The 20,727-nt window shown below is 27.4% G+C and overlaps 1 protein-coding gene across 6 annotated transcripts in view; it reads right to left on the reverse strand.

Annotated features, from left to right (window-relative positions):
* Positions 1–15,647, reverse strand: part of LOC123269802 (insulin-like receptor) — a 127,871-nt gene extending 112,224 nt beyond the window's left edge. For all 6 annotated transcript variants that reach the window (XM_044735653.1, XM_044735654.1, XM_044735652.1 and 3 more), the window contains exon 1: positions 15,083–15,647. The gene's annotated coding sequence lies outside the window, so the exon portion shown is untranslated. The remainder of the gene's footprint in view (positions 1–15,082) is intronic.
* Between the last annotated feature and the right edge of the window lie 5,080 nt (positions 15,648–20,727).

Below are 20,727 nucleotides of genomic sequence, written 5' to 3' on the forward strand. Positions count from 1 at the left end.
GATAATAACTTATTATTAATAAGTTATTGCTGAATTAAGAAGAAACAGATATTTTAGAGTCATCTACCAATGATTATAAAAATAATTCTAATTTGAAACTAATACCTATTTATAACGCCTGTAATCAAAGTGTGAATTCAATAACTACTAGTTTAAAAACTACAGTTGTTGGCTGTGAAAACAATTCTACTTTAGAATTGATACCTATTGATGAGGCTTGTCATCAAAATACAAATTCAATGACTACTAATATAAAATCTAAAAACGTGGACCGAAATGAAATATGGTAAAAGCATTTGAGTTTCCCTCGTGTTGAGAAAACTAACTAAAAAAAAGCAAGAGATGATTTACGCTATTATTCAAGTCAGTATCGAGAATTAGACATGAAAAAAATCCAATTAGAAATTGAAGAAAAAGAATTAAAACTTAAGAAGCAAGCTAAACGTCTAATAAAAAATGAAAAACTTGAGCAAGAAAAAATTGAATAAGCAAAAAGGAAACAAGAACGCATGATTAAAAAAGAAAAACTTAAGGGGTTAGGGGTAGTCAGAGACGCAAAAAAATGAGAATTTTCAGAAATTTTTTTTGCCATTAAATCATTTTATTTTACAAAAGTAATAATATGGCATCATTACACAATGTTTTGACTTGAAGTCACGAAAATTAAAAAAAAAAAAATTTATAGCTGTTTGTGTTGACCCAGCAAAAAAAAAGGTCCTTGCGGGGATCATCATAAGTCCTTGAAGATTCATCTAAAATCAATCGGACAGAAAAAATTAGTTTCATAAATAGATAATCTTGTGCCTGATCGAAGGATTTTTTTTTTTCAAAAATTTCGATTTTTTATGAACAATTAACTGTTGATTTTTTCCCGAAAATCTAGAAAAAAATTTCCTAAGGCCGCCATTTTGTTAATTTTTGAAAAAAAAAAAAAAATAATTGTATATAACAATATAGAACAATAATTGTCAGGAAGAAGAAAATTTAAAATGAGCATTTAGTTTCAGTTAAAGTAATTGCAGGTCTCATAAGTGGTTAAAATCTACCTAGCTTAAAGTGCGACGAATTTTCCGTTAACTAAAATTTTTTTCGTGACATCAATTTTTTATAGAAAATTAATTGTACAGGTTTTTTTATGAATTCTATTGAAATAAGTAGCCAAATTTCTTTTCCACATCTTAAGTATTTGGAAAATGCATTCATTTTAATCTATTACATTCCCGTGATCCCACAATAAAAGAATTCATCAGTTATGTGATCTGCAAAAGTAAAATGAATGTAAAATTCTTAGTCCGTTGACTAAATAACTACATGTAATGGTAAATTTTGAAAACATTACAATAACTTTTTCTCCGCTGCCGAAGAGACAATTGTAATGAAGAAATTTTTACTGAATTTATAGAAGTTTAATAGATATGTCCTAAGTTTCATGTCTCAAAAAGTTCTAGTTTATAAACGAAAACATTTTTTCACATTCTACTCACCATTCTGATACAACCTACATATGAAGACAATTATCGCTAAATTCGTTTTTAGCTGATATCCCATTATTAAGAAAGAAAAATATTTAAAACGATTGACTTTGGAGGCCAACTCTGTAATTTCCTGTTTCTCTTGAGATTCTTTTAAACTTTATATATGTAGGAACTGTATTTAAAGAATATGCATTTTTTGATGATTAACACCCCCGTACTCCTATGTGAAGGAGGAATTTCGTAAGATCCTATTCGAGATGATTTCTACATTATAAATAAAAGATTCTTACCAAATTTCGAGTCTGTAGAGGTTACAGTTTGGAAACAGAAATTTAATATTCTAACACCCACCCCCGCAATCATTATTGGCGGGGGTTATTGCAAAATCCTCTCTTAGGTCATTTCTGCATCACATATAGAAAACTCTAGCTAAATTTTGAGTCTGTAGGAGCTATGGCTTAAAAATTAAAAATTTTCATTGTTAATACCCACCCCCGTAACCCTCTATGGGGTGAGCTATCGTAAAATTCGTTCATAGACTACTTTTATATCTCTTACAGAAGATTCCTACTAAATTTGGAGTCTATAGAAACTATGGTTTAAAAACGGGAATTTTTAATTTTTAATGCCCCCGCAACCCTCTTTGGGGAAAGATTTTCTTTAAATACGTTCTTAGCTTACCTCTACAAAGCAAGAGTAATATTTCAACCAAATTTCACGTTTCTAAGTCTTATGGTTCCCGAGATTTCGTGATGAGTGACTATATAGATGGGAATCCTTCGATGATCCTTCGAGTGGGTGGATGGGTGGGTGGGAGAAAGCGTGTGGGTGTGTGAGTGTGTGAGTAGATTCTTAGCTGAATGTAAAAGAACATAATCCGTCTAATACCGTCTATACCCGGTTGAAATCCATGAAAACAAAAGAATCATGAGAAAATGCTTGTCTTTAAAAAGTCATAAACCATCTAGGAAAAATTTCGCATCGAATGGTTGTAGTTTCATATCGATACGATCAGTGGTTTAGGCGTGATTGAGCCTCAAACAAAGACCATTTTCATTATATATATATATATATATATATATATATATATATTACAGAAAAAGAAAACCTTAATCAGTCAATAATTGGTGCATTTACCCTATTCTAAAATTTTTTTTTACTAATTTATTCTATTTTTATCGCTTTTTAAGAAAAAAAAATTAGGAAAACGGTTGACCCTAAAGGCCGTCCCTGAAACTTTCCGCTAACTTCATACCTAAGCGCTCAACATTTCACTTATTTTGTTTTTGAGCTCTTCGAGCTAAAAAATATGATTTCCGAGTTATTTTGAGCTCTCTGAGCTCAAATAGATCACTGTTCTAAGCTTTTGAGCTCTTCGAGCTCAAAAGTCTGATAGCAGGTCCATAGAACACAATTTTTTGGATTTTCAAACCGCAATAACTTTTGAATGAATCAACCGATTTTCTCGCGGTTTACGGTATTCAACGCAGTTTTTTTATCCCTTTTAAGAATCTTAGAGCGCGAACTGGTCAGACTAAAAATTTTATAGAAATTCTGAAAAAAACATTTTTTTCGACAACGATATCTCACGAACGAATCAATCGATTCAGACTCGACCGGCGGCGATTGACGTTTTGCAAAACGGGGTAAAACCAATAACTTCCCGATTTTTGAAAATCTTCGATTTTCTCAGCGGGAAGTTGAAAATATATTCAAAAAGATTAATTTTTCGATTTTTTACATTCAAAAATAGGTGGAGCCCCACTTCTGCATAATTACCATAGTAAATTTACTATAACAAGTTTGACAAAAATGATTAACCCTTCAACACTCTCGTTATTATGGCCAGTTTTTAAATCCGGGTTAAATTTTTATTCATCTTTAAAATTTATCTATATATTAATATAAAAAAATTCTCTGCTTTTCAATGAAACTATTTATTTGTCATGGTACGTAACCGTAAAGCCTAAAAAATGCAATTGAAGTAGACTCTACTACTTGATGAATTATCAATTAAAATACCACAAATAAAGTCATTTTTTTTTTTTTGAAAATCTTTCTTTAAAATTCATCAAATAATAGAAGTCAGTCAAAAGCTCAATTTATTTATCGGTCACTAGAAAATAAAAAAGGCCATTCGGCAGCCGAAATGGAAGTAGATTTTTCAAATAAAGAAAATTGATTTTTAATAAAATAATATAATAACACTATTAATGTATAACTTAATTTATGAATTAAAAACAAAATTCAATAATAAATTTAAAACTATTTAGAACAAATTTTGGAAAAAAAATTAACTTTTGAAGAAAAAGTTTCTCAAAGAATTGCAAAGATTATAAAATTTGAATTATAAATGACCAAATTTTAAATAACTGCTTAGGAACAACAATTTGCAAATCAATCAGATGTTTGAAACCGGATAAAATTTTAATGGAAGAAAATATATAGAACTAATTTGTGACATATTTACTGATGAATTACCTGAAAACATTACACGAAAGACTAATCATTATCGTAATTATTGAATTTACATCATGATTAAGCTATGATGTAGACAATAATTCTAAAACGGCTGCAACAGTAAAACTGTTTCATTAAACGAATTCTAAAAGGAGTAATATTGAGGCTATTACCACTTCTGAGTAGTGGAAAATGAAGCTTATTAAAAGAGCTTTACGATGCATTTTACCGAATTTTGATATCTTGTCTCGATCAGTAATTATATCAAGTTGAAGTAGTAAAAACATCAATTTTTACGATTTTCAAAATTTCAAAATCCTGTCATTTCCAAATTACTCGCCCGATTAAGCTCATCTTCGAACTTAACCTTGGTCTTGATCGATAGATAAAGCATGTTGAATTTGAAAAGAATCGGTTATAAATTGAAAACGCTATCGTGCTGACAAGCCGCGTTATATCGTATAAATATATATATATATATATATATATTGATACATATATATATATATATATATATATAAATACATACATATATAAACTTTTGAACTATATACATTTGCTGACTCAGCTCGACAAACTGAGTCAGAAAACGACTAAATTTTTTCAAAGTTGCGCCATGAGGACGGCTGCAATAGTTAGATTTTTATAAAATCTACTAAAAATATGAAATGTTCTTTTCGTAAATCGTTAATTAATTTTAAGTTATATTAATTACACGGAGAAAAAAGTATTGCTATTTTCACGATACAGTATAGTGATGATCACGATCCTCGTATGACTATACTTTAGATGTGCATATTCCCAATCTAGTGGATCGTGATTATCACGATCCATATGGATTCGGATATCGAGTGTCTATATTGCTATGGTTTATAGATGATCAAGTTGTCTTTGATTAAATGTTGATTATATTTTATTGCAGATTATTATTTTTTTTTTATTTTTTGGTATATTATTGTTATTAATATAAATAAAAATTGCTATTGTAGCTTGATTAGTTTAAAATTATTGTGTAGATTATGACAGTCAAGAATTGGGTTTCCGAGTAAAAAAGATTTTATACAATTAGATACAATTATGTATAAATTATATATAATTATATAAAAAATGGCCCGATAAAATTAGATAGAAATTATATATAATTGTATAGAATTGTATAAAATTATATATAATTGTATAGAATTATATATAATTATTTCCATAGAAATAAAAAATATCCGGCGTGGGCAGGAATCGAACCTCGGACCTGACGCTTGGAAGACTGATTCATTACCTGTTTACCTACTAGAACTTACTTGAAGGACAGAGTTTGTAATAACTATAAGTAATGAAAATCGTACATATGATCGATTCGTAATGAACAAAATTTTTTATGAAATTTATAAATTATTCATTATTTATATATACAGAGTGTCCCAGAAGTAACGGACGCCATTGTAGCATCTGATAAACAAAATAATTCTGAGACGAAAAGTCCTTAGCCATTTTTTAATCAGACGCATAGATAATTAATTATTAATTAAAATAACGTCATTTTATGCGTTAGAGAGAGAGCACTAGTGTCAAGTCAAGTGCGTTCCAACGAAGACGCTTGCACGTGTGAATGTGTAAGTAAATATATGTGACTACGTTAGCTATAGAAACTAGTTAGTCATACAGTTAGTTGTGTCTTTGTTTGGCACATACTTTATTGGACTCTCTAACAAATAAAGAGACGTTATTGTTAATTAATAATTAATTATCTATGCGGTTAGTTGAAAAATGGCTAAGGACTTTTCGTCTCAGAATTATTTTTTTCATCAGATGCTACAATGGCGTCCGTGACTTTTGGGACACCCTGTATATATATATATATATATATATATATATATATATATATATATATATATATATATATATATAATATCTATATGTAGATTTATAAAATTATCTATGTATACATAAAATCGCAAAAATGATTCTAAGAAATTTTTAAGGTGTTCCGTTGTTTGAGAATTTATAATTACTTTAAAATTAAAAAAATAATAGATAGAATCAGGATTAAAAGCTTAAATTAAGGCGCGCAGTAGCCCTATCGGATCCGGCCCTTGCTTACCAAAGAATTGGGCCAGGTTTGAGTCCGGCGTACACCAATGAATATTTTCAATATTTAAGTGTATTATTCTGCTCAGCCCAAAAAATAAAACGAGTTTCAATCTCAAAAGTTTACCTTCTACCGTAGTCGCTCATGACCTTAGTAGTTTATGCAACTTTAAACAAATTAAAAAAAAAAAAAAAAAAAAAAAAAGCTCAAATTTTTATGGAATTATTTGTTTGATATATAAAACTATATATTGCTGGAGGGTCTGGGTAACTATTTTTAAACTTGACGAAACTATTAATTTTTGTGAAATTTAATTTTTTTATAAGTTAATAAAGTTCCTATTATTTCATCCGCAAAACACTATAGATTAAAAGATTATTAATCATTGGAAAAACAGACTCTTAATTTAAAAAAAGAGAACGTCTTATAGTAATCAATATATATCGAATCCTGTAAAATTTATAACAGATAGATAGACGTCTGTACTTACATAAAATTGCAGAAATCTCTTTCAAGACCACGAATTCTATACAATTATACAAAGTTGTATACAATTATATATAATTGTATCTGATTATATAAAGTTATCTATAATTGTAAAAGAGAATTCCATCGAATTCTATATAAATGTATCTCATTATATATAATTTCATAAAATTTTATAAAGTTGTGAAGGCAAATCACAAAATTTTATATAATTTTATGCAATTATGTCTAATTAGATATAATTCTATACAATTTTATCTAATTATATATAATTCCCCGTGAAAAAATATTCTGATCAGGCTTGATATGAGCTGATAAGGCCATATAAAAATTTTTGATATGTTCATATCTGGCCTGATATGATCTGATATGTCCATATTTAATTTTTGATATGTCCTGATATGGCCTGATATGAAAATTGGCCATATCAGGCCTGATCAAGCCTTATCAATTTGATGTCTATATCAGACTTGATATTGCTTGATATGCTCATATCTAATTTTACATTATTTTTTAATAGGTCCTGATATGCCCTGATATAACTTTATAAAGTTATATATACTTTGATAAACTTGAAAAAAAAAATCCCTGATCAGGGTTGATATAACTTGATATGAATTCATATAGTCTGATATACTCATACCCTTACCAGCACATAAGTAGTCTTATGTACTCATATAAAGGCATACCCGAGTAAAAAAAACTATATATCATTATATATGATTCATATCTAATTATATAGAAGCATATGTAATTCCTTTATAATTATATAGATGTATATATAATTCATATAAAATTATATATGAATCATATAGAATTCTATATTTTTTTTACTCCAGTGGGTATTTTGTGATTACCATAAAATATTCTCTTTTTATATCTAAGAGTCTGTTACTCCAATGATGAACAATCTTTTAATATATAGTATTTTTCGGATGAAATAATAGGAACTTAAAAAAAAATTTAATTTCACAAAAATTATTAGTTTTGTCAAGTTCAAAAATTGTTAGCCAGGCCCTCCAGCAATATATACTTCCATATACTAAAAAAATAATTCCATAAAAATTTAAGCTTTCAATTCTGATTTTACCTCGATTATTTTTTTAATTTCAAAGAAATTATAAATTCTAAAGCAACGAAGTACCTTAACAATATATCGTAGAATCATTTTTGCGATTTCATGTATACATAGATAATTTTATAAATCTACATATAGATACCATTATTATATATAAATATTGACAGTTAATAATTAATAAATTAGATAAAAAATTTTGTTTATTACAAATCGATCATGTATACGATTTGCATTACTTGTAGCTATAATAAACTTTGTTCTCCAAGTAAGTCTCTTAGGTAAACGGGTAGTGAATTAGTCTTTCAAGCGGTAGGACCACGGTTCGATTCCCACTCGTGCCGATTTTTTTTTTCCTATGGAAATAATTATATATAATTATACTTAATTATACATAATTATATGGGGCCATTTTTCATTTATAATTATGTAATATAATGATATATAATTTTTTTTACCGGGGCGGGTACATAGTCTGATATACTTATATCAAGGCATATGGGTCATTCCACCAAATAAGAACATTTTGACGGGGCGACCCTCGCGGATTATGTTTAAAATTTATGGATGTGTTCTCTATAATAAGAAATAAATTCCTTACAAGTTTCAGCCCTTAATATGCAGCGGTTCTGGAGTTATGATTTTTTGAAATTTTGAAAAAAAAATTTTTTTAACTTTTTTATTAATTTTTCTGATGAGGAAAACTTTTTTATTAAAATCCATTAAAGATCTTTTCTTGCGGGAAAAATTCTCAGCTTTTGAATGAAAATATCAATTTTATCATAAACACATCAGAAGACCCTTTAAAATCCAATTAAAGTGGAAAAATTGATTTTTCTCGGTGTGCGCTGCAAGGTACATCCAATTTGACTTTTTTTTCTGAATGATCAGAGTTTTTTACACAAAATGTATGGTTTTCACGATGTGCATATTTTTTGTTCAATCACAATTAAATTAAACGTTATATCCGCTAAGTGTTATACGATTATTCGGGATAGTAAAATAATTTTTTGTTAAATATTTAAAATTTCAAACTGCTCGTTAAAAAATTGAGTTTATACAATGCAGATGGCACTCACAACTACGATTTCATTTTCTTATTTACACAGAAAAAAAAAATATTGTTAAAATGACTATCCAACGTATCCTCAAATGACGTTTCCTTAAAATAACGATCCGGATTGCTGATTTAAGGATTCATTTGTTTGACTTAAGCATACAGAGTATAGCTCTTGTCAATATATGTAGTTTCGTCAAAACAGGCAACTGTTTTGTTAACGTGAGGAACTGTATAGTTGAATTAACTAAATGTAACGCTAAAATAATGATATGGATCGTCACTTTGATGATCCGCTGTATAGCTGAATTGACTATACAGCGTATATCTCTAAAAAAATGACTATACGGCGTATAGTCAGAATAACGATACGTATTCTTATTCTAACGATATTTTTTTCTCCGTGTGGGATGTAATTTTCCAAAATTTGCGAGAAATACTGATTGGATTATGGAAACTCAACCAATTTTTAAAAATTTATTGAATAAATTGGTTTGTAATAATCCAACGGAATCGTGCTTCATCAGAAGTTGTAATAGATGTCCAAACAATGAAGAAATCATTAATTACATTCATGCATCGTTTAAAGAATCTGATGTAAATGAAATCGAGTTTAATATGTGGACATCAACCGATCGATGTACCATTGTAAACGTTATTTCAGATTCTGATGACTTTATGATACCTTAGCGACGCAACTTGAGAAACTTTTAAAACATGATTTTATAGTGAAAATACAAAGTCGGTTTTTCTTTAATGCGAAATTAAATTTGAATAGTGGCGAATTAGCGGTAGTTTTTGACTTTGCAGAAAACTGCGTTTGTTGTGCAGGAAGCTGCCCAAGGCTATCATTGGAATAATGACCAAGCTACTATATTTCCAATGGTGGTTTACTAAAACGAAAATGATACTATTAAGCATGTCGGCTTAGTTGGTATCTCAGATTGCCTTAAACATGACACAGTTTTGATTTATTGATTTCAAGAACAATTGATTTCTTTTTTAAGAGAAAAATTTGCTGTTATTGAAAGGATTTTTTACTTCTCAGATGGAGCACCTTAGCAATTTAAAAATAAAAAAACATTTACTAATTTATGTTATCATTATGCTGACTTTAGAATCATCGCTGAGTGGCATTTTTTTGCGACTGCCCATGGCAAAGGACCACGCGACAGGCTTGCAGGTTCAGTAAAACGACATGCTGCTAGAGCTTCATTACAAATGGAAAATAAAAAACATATACTGACACCACAAGATTTTCATTCCTAGGCAATCATGAATTTAAACAGGCGTTGATTTTACTTTCATAACGAATGATGATTATTTACACAAAAAAAATGTGTTAAACGTACGATATTCTTCATCAAAAACGGTAAAGGGTACACAGGCATTACACACTTTTACCGATAAATGACGAAATTGGATATGATTTTATTAAAACTGTATCAAGATCTGAAAAAAGTTCAAAAATAAAAATATTTTAATTATAAAGATTTTACGTTTAATTTAATTGTGATTGAACAAAAAATATGCACATCGTGAAAACCATACATTTTGTGTAAAAAACTCTGATCATTCAGAAAAAAAAGTCAAATTGGATGTACCTTGCAGCGCACACCGAGAAAAATCAATTTTTCCACTTTAATTGGATTTTAAAGGGTCTTCTGATGTGTTTATGATAAAATTGATATTTTCATTCAAAAGCTGAGAATTTTTCCCGCAAGAAAAGATCTTTAATGGATTTTAATAAAAAAGTTTTCCTCATCAGAAAAATTAATAAAAAAGTTAAAAAAATTTTTTTTTCAAAATTTTAAAAAATCACAACTCCTGAACCGCTGCATATTAAGGGCTGAAACTTGTGGGGAATTTATTTCTTATTATAGAGAACACCTCCATAAATTTTGAACATAATCCGCGAGGGTCGCCCCGTAAAAATGTTCTTATTTGGTGGAATGACCCATATATAGTCTGATATGGCCAATTTCCATATCAGGCCTGATATAGTCTGATCAGAAAATTTTTTCACGGGTGTATAAAATTGTATAAAGTTGTAAAGGCGAATCACATAAAATTTTATATAATTTTATGCAATTGTGTCTAATTAGATACAATTCTATCTAATTATATATAATTGTATAAAATTGTAAAGGCGAATCACATAAAATTTTATGCAATTGTGTCTAATTAGATATAATTCTATACAATTGTATCTAATTTTATCTAATTGTATAAAATTCTATAAAGTTGTGAAGGCAAATCACATGAAATTATATATAATTTTATGCAATTGTGTCTAATTAGATACAATTCTATACAATTGTATCTAATTATATATAATTTTATATAATTCTCCTTCATGATTTTAAATAATTTCACATAATTGGATATAATTATATAGAATTATATATAAATTATATCCAATTATATATAGACGATATACAATTATATATAATCGTATCTCAATATATATTTATCACAGTTATATAACCGGTTATATACCTTTTTTACTCGGGTTAGGTTTAAAAATTTTTAAATAATGACTTACAGCAGTTGGACTTTATCTTATATAACTTTTTTTTTTATTTTTACAAATATTATTAGCCTAGAAATGTGTATTATCGAAATATTCATTTAAAAGAGGCAAATATTTTTGTCATAAGAAAAAAATTTTTTAATGGAATTTTTATTCCTTTATTACTGAACGTAATCCATACAATTATATGTTTTTGTATAAAATAGTATGGAATCAAATCATTTATGCTAAAAAAGACTTTTATGAAAACAAAAATTTTATTTATTTAATACAATATATAATGTACATTGTTTCTTTTTATCAACGCAGTAGGATTATATACAATAACCACGGACACAACATTAACACAGTTAACATAGAAAGATTTATTTCTTTACTAGCCTTCAAAAATCGACACGTTTTTCAAGATTCCACTCGAGTAATTTATCAACAACCCAATCATCCATATCACTGTTAATATTAATTAACTAATTTATGTAATTATCACTATTTCATCACCAAAATTGTAAACAAATCTACTCGTAAGAGTTTCAGACTTGGTTATGCGTGGTGGCGCTGAAGGCGTCATGGATCGTGATAATCACGATCCGTTTCGCCGTAGTAAGGAAACGTTTCTTTATGATTGCAATACGTTTTGACATATTCATTTGACATATCCACAGATTCGGTAGAATCTGGCGCCAAGTTCCGTTCAAATCTGCTGTAAACGGAGCGCCAGACTACCGACTGTGTTTACTGTAAGCAGAACGGTTATTTTGAGGTTGCAAAATTTTATTTAATTCTACGGCACTTTTTTTCCTAAATTGTATATTATAACAGTAATTCATACTTTATTTGACTGTTATTAATTAATTATATTCACTTATAACAATTAATCTACTTGAAATTATTAAATTTAATCAGCACAAACTATAGCAACGCAAAAATTTCGATCCTGACTTTTTTTCGATGGGCAAAGTGATCTGCCACAGACTAAATAATTCGAGAATGCATAGTAATCCTTCATTAGATGGGAACTACAGTTAAAAAAAGATATTTCACAGCTTGCATCTACACCCGCCAGGGTGCGCTGGAATTATTTTTACATAAACTGTAGTTTCAAGGGGATAATTTGCTATAAAAAATGCAACCAACGCCAGATTTAAGTTGGTACCAATTGTAAATTTTTATTATAATTACAAAAAATACTAAAATCCGAACAAAAACAGTTTCACTGTAAAAAAATCGCGCCAAGTCCACATTCATAAGACTATTAAGAAAAAAAACTTTGTTTTTTTCTTTACAAAAATATATAAAATAAAAAAATCCAAGTAACCGATATGATTGTTTATGATTTTCGGAAGTTAAAAAAAATTTTGTTATAAATTTAAAAATTAAGAAAAAAATTTTGGAACGTACTTGGTTTGCGTCATTGTGTATTTCAATTTTTTTAAAGTCCTAGTAAATAGATTTTACGAATTTCATTAAAAGTAAAATATTTTGCAACCGAGCACACTAAATACGTTCCAAATTTTTTTTTTAATTTTTAAATTTATAACAAAATTTTTTTTAACTTCCGAAAATCATAAACAATCATATAGGTTACTTGGATTTTTTTATTTTATATATTTTTGTAAAGAAAAAAACAAAGTTTTTTTTCTTAATAGTCTTATGAATGTGGACTTGGCGCGATTTTTTTACAGTGAAACTGTTTTTGTTCGGATTCACTATACCATGGAAAGTTAATATAAGAACCCGAAGTATAGAGTATATCAGGTTATAATATCGTGAAAATGACGATACTGTTTTGAGCTAATCACAATACTACGTTCACGATCCACTGGATCACTATAATAGCAATACATTTTTCTTCGTGTACAAACATAAAAACATCAAAGAAAAATGATAAAATTTAGGACAAGAAAATATTCAAGGTTTGAAAAAAAGAGCGGTTCCGGGATATTAACATAATTTACCTGAAGAAAAAATTATTAATCACCTATATTGTTTTTAAGCAATAAAAAAATTTTCTTGAAGATCCGATTTTATTCTCAAAAATCATTATTTTCGCGGATTTTTCGTTGGCGAACCTGCCTCAGCAACTCTTGCTGAGTTATGGCATCGCTCACTTTTTTTACGCTATTATCTTCGTCAATGATTACATTATTAAAAAAAATGTTGTATTTTTTTATAAGCAATGCATTTTTCTAGACCAATTATTTAAAAGATGAGAGTATAAAATAAAAAAAATGTTTTGTTAAGCCTTTCAAGAATAGCTCCAAGAAATGGAAAAAAAGTTTGAGGTTTAAATTTTATTTTAAAAATTATCCGGGATTTTATGTTAACGTTAATTAACTAATTTTGAAGAACCAGAATGTGGTGCAAATTTTAACTAAATTACATTTTTTTTTAAACTGCCAAAAATCCGAAATTTCAATTTCTTGTTTTTTCCTTCGTCCAAATTCTTGTTTTAGGTATTAAACAAAAGGCCCAATTTAATTTTTTGATTTCACTTGACCCTGTCATGAGTAATGCTGTCAACGCGAAAGCACCTTTTGTTGGAGGGGTCTTCAGAAAAGACGTCGCAAAGGCTGATTTTTAAATATTTTTCAACGAAAATTTCAGAAAATGCTTATTAAATATGTAACTCTGATGTAAAAAAATTTTTGAATTAAAAGTTTCATTTTTTATATAAAAAAGTTTCTGAAAATATGCCATTTTTTCACGGAGTAAACGCATGTAAACCCTCATTAATCTAACTAGCAGATTTTGGAGTTCGAAAGTGTATAACAGCTGTATTTGTGAATTTCAAAGGCTCGAAGAAAGTGCGTAAAAGTAAATACGAAAAAAACGTAATATAGTAATAGGTGGTGTTAAAGAATGAACACAAATTTTTCTTACGCATGCGTTGGCTAAGACAGCATGTAGAGAAGATGATAGGGATTGATATAAAACTCGAAATAAAGTGTGCACGTAAATGTAATGTGTTAGATTGCTAAGTAAAGCTGTTGAGAGACGAGACAACCAGGCTACGACGGTCATTGACTATATTAATATAAAATTATTCTGGAATGCCTGTATACATCAGTGTGTCAATTTATTTTCTGTTAATGATTAAATATGATGTTTTACTATAAATTAAATATAATTTAGTTTCATTTATCTTATCAAGATTTCGTTTAATTTTGTATAATTAAGTTTTTAAGCAAAAATAGATCATGGCATAAGATAAAAAATGAAATGTCATAAACTATTTATTATAACTGGAAGATAAATGTGTCACTTTCTGAAATTTTCTATTATTGTTAGATATTGTTATAAGTCTTTTAGATAAATTTAATTGCGAATGTTTTTTTTTTTTTTTTTTATTAGAAACTTAACCCCAAGTTAGAAATCGATTGTAAATAGACTTTATGCAATCAAAATAACAATAAAAGGGCGATCTGTATGGATAACGTTATTTTACGTTTCAATCATTGAAATAATATTTAAAAACTTCAGAAAAACAACGAAAAGATTACAATAGATGAAAATGTAAAATTAATATTTCGGTTAATCTTTTCAATTTATAAACTACATAAAAAAAAGTTCATCAAGTGCACTATATTAAATTAGGCCTTAAACATTCTCATTACTAATAAAAATAAAAAAAAAGACGAAATATAATTACTTGATATTTTTCAAATAAATTTAATTATGTTCACACAATCAAAACATAGCAGTAAAACAGTAATCAATTAATCTATTTACAAGGCTAAGCAAGAAATTTAGGTGTTTTTCTAAATCTGGGAGACAAATATTGTCATAGTTATGTACATAAATATATTTTCTACTTAAAAGTAAATTTCTAGAAGAAGAAGATCAGACAGGTAACCTGTCATGGTAATAATCCAAGATAGTAGAAAATTAAAATAAATAATAAATAGCGGCTTACCGAAACATGGCACGCCGTACTCCAAAATTTGACGTCACAATCTCACTAAGTCGAACAATAAAAGGCAAAAAAAAACAATTCACTTCAAAAAAGATATGCACATGATTCCTTTCACATTGAACATAAATCTCATGTTTCGAAAATGTTACTATGTGATGATGTTTTTCAGATATAAAAGTTAACTATTTGATACAAGTTTAGATTTTTATATAATGATACACATAAGTTGTTTACTTGACCAAGCTCCACGCCATGCTCAGAGATCATTCGTCCGTCTCCGATCGCCCCTTAGCTAGTTGAGCATAACAAGACTTGCGCATTGCTTATCTGCGCATCAAATACTTATAAATAAATTCGTTCACTAAATTATTTTATTTTGGAGTATAAAATAGCACAAAAAATATTTTAAAATCATGATTACAATAGTGGGTTTCATAAAAAATAATTATTGGAGTAAGTAATTACTTTTCTAAATATAAAGAATACACAATTGTTTCTTAAGATACTGTATGTACACGTAAATCCGGTAAGGTCATCGTCCGCCTCGCGGTATAATAAGTTACTAGTGGTAGTAGTAGTATCAAGTAGTAGTATAGTAGTAATGGTATATAGTAATGATAGTGTAGTAAGTTCAATGGCGCTCAAGTTTGCGTCATCAAATGATATTTACCTTATTTTATTTGGATTGGAAAGCGAGTGCTAACGCCATCTTCCTCAATTTTTTAAAAATTAGTCTAGTCGCCCCGCAAAAAATATTCCTGATTAAAAAAAGAGATTTGAAAATATTCGAAATGGCTCAAAGCGATTAAAAAAGATTCAACTTGACAAATATATAAATATACATTTTGCATAGGTTGAATCGTTTTAAATATTTTTTTTTTAATAAGTGACAGATGCTATTAGTAGGCTTAGGCATAAAATGCTAATTTTTACATTTTTTTTCTTGGAGACGAGAAAACGATTTTCCGAGTTCACGGGTACATGCCGAGGTTTGTTTTTTATTTGTTTAAAATAAACATTTGATACTTATTTAACAATTAAATATCAATGAAAAATTGTCAAAAAGAATCAAGGATAAAATTTGGAGAGTAAATTAACGAATAAAATAAACGATATCGGATCTCTCTTCGATAAAAATAGTTTACAAAATATGAATTTTTTGTTACCAAACACATTTTAGTATCGCGCGCGCTGACAAACGAGGCACCAGAACTTGACAAAAAATTTGTAGATTTGAAAAAAATTTTTATTCAATTATTCTCAAAAATCGAATTTCAGTTTTATTAATATGAAAAGTCATAAATTTATTAGTGTGACTTATAATTAATATAGACATTCTGTTGACGACAAAATACATTTGGGAAATGGCAAATTTACGGCAACAAACAATTCTTTTCATACAAAAAAGGCAATTTGAAAATATCAAATATTATAGGACGACACGCAGAGTAAGACGAAAAACAAACAATTTTCCGTCCCTTTCTAAGCGCATGATCGACTCTTGTCCGGCGGCGGCGATAATAAACGAGGGAGAATAAAGAACAAGACAGAAGATCTCTGATCCTCTTTTTTACTAATTGAAACTCAATATGTCCTCCTGTGTAATTTAAATAAATCAAATTGCTTTTTATTTATATGAAGAAAATATTTGTTGTTGTAAATTTACACTTTTCCCAATGTATTGTCGCCCAGTGAATTCCTGAATACTATAATAAAAAATCGTACTCTTAAATTTAGGGACTTATTATATTAAGAAAACTGAAATTCGATTATTGAAAATAATAATTTTGTAAAAAATGTTGACCTAATAGGATATTGGCATCAATTGCGTGAGCCGTTTCAACGATATTTAAAAACAAAAAGTCGACGGAATTTATTTTTTAAGTTTTTTTTAGATAACTTTTAAAATTTTTGACCTATCGACTGAAAACATGAAAAAAATACTTGTCACGCTTGAAAAACTACTTTGAAAATGAAAATCAAATTACACAATCAAAAGATATTGCCGTTTCAAAATATCAAAAAAATGTTGGTCTAATAAGACAATTATCAGAATTATTTATTATGGTTAATTAATCAAATTTTTTATTATTACAACAAGATTGTGTTTTTATCAATTCAAATAATCGTATTTGGCTAACTCCTATTTTTGATAGAATATATTATGTGTTGTATAAGTGACATAAATTATTAATTAAATTTTAATAATAGATTCATAATAGTTGAACCTTTTTCAATTGCTGCGGAATTTTAGTGATCATTTTATTTAATTGATAACAAAAAAAAATTTTTTTTATTTGTAAATGAAATAAAAAAATCTAATAGAAAATGATTTAATAATTAGTGAAATTTGTACACGACTATCAACAGGAATTCGTTACCACTGCATGAATGTAAACTTAGCGGACAACAGACAATCGATATCTCGGCGAAGGAATCGAACTTACAAAAAATAAAAAAATGCAGTCTTATTCAAAGTTTGGATATTTACAACGGCATTTATTTGTATTTTACAAAAAAAAAATTTTTTTTGAATAGAAATTTAAAAAAAAAATTTTGACGAGTGCTCCAATCAACATTTTCTGGCGGAAAAATTCAAAATGAGGTATTTGTATCTCTTTTGCACCAATTTAGACTTGCATTTATTTTTTATTTAAAAATTATTATTATTATATAAATCGAATTGTAACAATTAAAAAAAAGACTTAGCATAAAAATAGAAAAATGCAGGTCTTTATTATATCAAAATCTCCACTTGCATTTATTCAGAATTAAATTTTTTCAAATTCCTACCGAGTTTTCAATTTTTTCTTATCAAACAATTTTTTATTTTAATATCTATCCATTTTACATGCTCTTTTTTTTTAAATAATTAATAAAATATATTCAATTTTTCAATAACTACATCGACTTTTAAATATATGCATGCTTTATACATAAAAATGATCTGTAACGTTAAAAAATAATTTTTCTTCTTTAAAATTAATTTATTATTTATAAACTATGCATAAATAACTAGATTTATAATAATACCGATTTTCTTTTTATAATCAAACAATTTATTTTAACTCTTTCAAATTTTATATTAATTTATAAAATATTAATTACTTAATAAAAATTTATCTAAATAAACATTAACATGAAATATTTACAAATATTTTTACAATTAAAACAATCTACACTTCTCACAAAAATTAAGGGAGCAAGAAAAAAATCCAAATTTTTAGGGATTTTTCAACAGACTGTGACTTGAAGAAAAATGGTCGTACAGCAAATAAAAATTTTTTTGACTTAACCTCTATATGGACGGGATAACTTGTTTATTCAGCTTCAATTTGTTTTTTTTTTTTTTTTAAAGACCTCGATACGAGCATTTCCCGCTGAGATATCGGTGTTTGAATGAAACAGGATCGTTTTATTTTTGATTATCAATATATCAGCAACCAAAATTGCACAGAAAATTCAAGGTGGGTTTCGAAAATTTGAATAAATTCTCTAGAAAAAAATTTTTTTAAGTCCGTCGACTAAAAAGAAAAATCAAAAAAATCTCCAAAAATGGATTTCTTTCTTGCTCATTTAATTTTTGTGAGAAGTGTAGTTTTTTTTTATTTTAAAAATATTTGTAAATATTTCATGTTAATGTTTATTTAGATAAATTTTTATTAAGTAATTAATATTTTATAAATTAAAATAAAATTTGATAGAGTTAAAATAAATTGTTTAGTTATAAAAAGAAAATCGGTGTTATTATAAATCTAGTTACATACATACATAGTTTATAAATAATAAATTAATTTTAAAGAAGAAAAATTATTTTTTAACGTTACAGATCATTTTTATGTATAAAGCATGCATATATTTAAAAGTCGATGTAGTTATTGAAAAATTGCCTATATTTTATTAATTATTTAAAAAAAAAGAGCCAGTAAAATGGATAGATATTAAAATAAAAAATTGTTTGATAAGGGAAAAATTGATAACTCGGTAGGAAATTAAAAAATTTAATTCTTACTAAATGCAGGTGTAGATTTTTTGATATAATAAAGACCTGCATTTTTTTATTTTTATGCTAAGTCTTTTTGTTTAATTGTTACAATTCGATTTATATAATAACAATAATTTTGAAATAAAAATAAATGCAGGTCTAAATTGGTGCAAAAGAGATACAAGCACCTCATTTTGAATTTTTCTGCCAGAAAATGTTGATTGGAGCACTCGTCAAAAATTTTTTTTTAATTTGTATTCGAAAAAAATCTTTTTTCTTAAAATACAAATAAATGCAGTAGTAAACATCCAAACTTTGAATAAGACTGCATTTTTTTATTTTTTGTAAATTCGATTCCTTCGTATCGAGATATCGATTGTCAAAGTTTTTGATTGTCTGTTTGTCCGCTAAGTTTACATTCATACCACTGCATCTTATAAATTAGACTTTCAAATTTACTAAAAACATAAATTTACTTGTGGTATCCGCTATTCGATTTTGGAGGGAATTACCAGTTGAAATAATAATCTCACTCAGCCTTGACACTTTCAAGATCTGCTGTTATGAATTCTACCTTCATCAAGAACGAGAGGGCCAACCATGAACGTCTTACTAATATACCCTTAGCCCAGCCTACTTCATTGTTTAATCTATTAGTTAGAAGTACTTTCTCTTGTTTTTAATATTCAGGAATCTACCTGTGATCTACCAAAGACAGCGAATTCTTAAATTACATAAATTGATTGATTTCAAATGCTACTTTATTTGTCTACAGAAATTTAATTTACAAAAATTGTTGATTAGCTTATTTACTTATTTTTTATTTTACTTTCTTTTTTTTTTCTCTTTGTTATTTTATTTTTTTTTTTAAATTTTTCAATATAAATCCTCACACAGAAAAATGTTCAAAAATTTTCAAAATGAAAATACAAAATAACTTATAAACTTCTTTTACTGAACTAAGTGTACTTTAATGTAAATAAAATGTATAATTTTGCCATTCGGCTACTGCCTTGGCATTAAAACTAATAAATAAATAAAATAAAAAGAATATTTTATATTTTCAAGAAATATTGGTGTCCGGAATTATTTGAAACAATTATTTGATGGACAATCATAGTACTTATTCGCTCCTAACTATTTGATTTGGAATTTTGACTTTTTGAATTCAAAATATTATTTGTCAGTCTACCGTCTTAGTAAGGTGGTGCTACTGCTTATTGGAGAGGCTAATTAGTATTTAATATAAAAAAATAAATTATGCAAAAGTGGCAGAACATGCAAAGTAAGAACTGCTCTTTAGGCCATTGTAGAACCTATCGACGCGTTTTGCACTAAATACGTGTAATAGATATATTTAAGATAATAATTATCAAGTTAAATCCTAAAAAATATTAATTGAAAACTTTTTATGTCCCTTGGATATAACGATCATTTACAAATAATTTCCATTTAAAGGTTGCCGGGTTACTTACGGTTCGAATGACCTTTGCGCATGCGCGGTGAAAATAAATTAGCTTAAAATAAAAAAAAGTTTATCATTAAATTACAGGATAACGAAGGACGAACAAATATTTTTTTTAATCGAACAATGAATAAATAATTATAAACTGTTAAAAAAAAAAAAAAAAAGTGAGAAAATCAATATTTAGTGCTAACT

This window comes from Cotesia glomerata, linkage group LG7 (assembly GCF_020080835.1).
Source record: "Cotesia glomerata isolate CgM1 linkage group LG7, MPM_Cglom_v2.3, whole genome shotgun sequence".
Classification (NCBI taxonomy): domain Eukaryota; kingdom Metazoa; phylum Arthropoda; class Insecta; order Hymenoptera; family Braconidae; genus Cotesia; species Cotesia glomerata.